The sequence below is a fragment of the Aphanomyces invadans genome, assembly GCF_000520115.1.
Source record: "Aphanomyces invadans strain NJM9701 unplaced genomic scaffold supercont1.75, whole genome shotgun sequence".
NCBI lineage: Eukaryota > Oomycota > Saprolegniomycetes > Saprolegniales > Verrucalvaceae > Aphanomyces > Aphanomyces invadans.
Genome location: NW_008580220.1, coordinates 200,013 through 201,840, shown reverse-complemented (window position 1 = coordinate 201,840; position 1,828 = coordinate 200,013). Strand labels below are relative to the sequence as shown.

General features: G+C 48.1%; 2 non-coding genes across 2 annotated transcripts; both read right to left on the bottom strand.

The window, feature by feature from the left end:
* Positions 1 to 210: 210 nt before the first annotated feature.
* Positions 211 to 281, bottom strand: H310_14593. The gene has a single exon. It is a non-coding gene; the product is annotated as a tRNA-Gly (tRNA).
* Positions 282 to 1,705: 1,424 nt separating this feature from the next.
* Positions 1,706 to 1,776, bottom strand: H310_14592. The gene has a single exon. It is a non-coding gene; the product is annotated as a tRNA-Gly (tRNA).
* Between the last annotated feature and the right edge of the window lie 52 nt (positions 1,777 to 1,828).

Here is a 1,828-nt window from a genome sequence, read left to right as displayed (position 1 = left end):
GTATCAAACCATTTATTCGATGGCGGTCAGGAAGGCCACAGAGCAGTATGGCTGGCAGCTCAGGACATAAGGAGCGCGAAAGACTGTAGTGATATGAGCATTGTTCAACGAAACGTACAATCCCGATCTGCAGGATGCAATGCAAGGAGGAGGAGAGGAGTACTTTATTGTGTGAGGGGTGGGGTTCGGAGGAGGCGAGAGGAAAAGGAATGCGCCATCCGGGAATCGAACCCGGGGCATCTCGATGGCAACGAGATATTTTACCACTAAACCAATGGCGCTTCTTGAAGTTCTCAAGTTAAATACACCAACGAGACAGCGATTAACACTTTTTATTCTCGGCTCCACCTATCGTTCATCCACAATTTGCGCATTGCACCAGGGCGACAGAACTCCTACCACTTCATAGCCACCCCATCCACGCACACTGGCACCGCGCTCGACCAACCGAGTCGAGGAAGACATGGCCCCAAACAGATCTGCTGTGTTCATGCACGACCGTTAGCTAAGTGCTCCCAGAAGGTGCACTTCCTGCAGCATTGGGCTCGAACGCAGGGTCATAGCAGGGTTGTGAATGCATACTCCCCCTTGAGAAGTTTCATTGGCCATTGAAAAAATTCACGACTTCGTGTGGACAAAACAGACTCCGAAACACGCCCATACTTTGGAGGAGAGGGTCGTGGAGAACACGACAAAGTGCCCACACCAGATGCGACACCAGCGTAATCATTATATACAACCGTTTGAACAATACAAGTAGTGCGTCATCACTAGCTTGAGCTTGCCCGAACGGCGGCCCCTTGCCCTCTTCAACACCTGCAAAGTGCGTAGCATGTACAGTGGATTTCATTGCAGCTAGACTGGCCCCTAGGATATCTGATGACGTCGGGAAAATGTGCTAGGATGTGCATGTACAAGAGTCTTCATGATAAGTATGTAATTAGAAGAGTGAGTTAATTCTACTCGTGAGTCCGATTTCTGATTACTGTCCGCCTCGAAATCCTGCGAAACCCCCATCGAAGTCCTAATATCCTACACAACCCAAGGAGAATAAATGAGCTCGCTCGTATTCCAGGGGCACTTTATCGCGGTTCCTATATATTTGCAGTGTTGATACTTCATTTCTTCGCGCGTCATCACTCTCAAACCACGAATGAACAAGTAACTATTCCAATGCTGACATGTCACAGGCTTGAATGCACATACGTTGAAAGTACTCAACGTACTCGTGCTGATCTTTGCTGATATTCTGTGTCAGCGAGTATAAGCTATTGCGCAGGCGTTACTGTTGGCCTTCAGGCTCGAAATCGACGTTGCATTGGAACAGTTTTTCAAGCGTGATGATTGCCTCTCCGTTCGCTTGGAAATCTTGTGCATGCAACAGCCTGCCTCGCAACGATTATGGCAAGGCAACGTTGTTCCATTTCTGGCGATTCGTGGGGTTCGATGTTCTTGACTTTGAAGAAGTTGATGAGTGTCATAGCTGATGCTTCCAGATAATCGCCCGTGATCCTTTGTCATGATGAGGCCTTCAACCTCATCTCAGTCAGACGATAAGTGTCTTTGATCTCAAGCTGCATGAATTCGTCTTGAGACTGGATGTACAGTGAACCCCGGAAAAAGCCGACACCCCTAAAAAACCGACCACCTCTGTAAGATGATCTGTTTTAATATTGTGTGAGGGGTGTGGCGAGAGCAAAAGGAATGCGCCATCCGGGAATCGAACCCGGGGCATCTCGATGGCAACGAGATATTTTACCACTAAACCAATGGCGCTTCTTGAAGTTCTCAAGTTAAATACACCAACGAGACAGCGATTAACACTTTT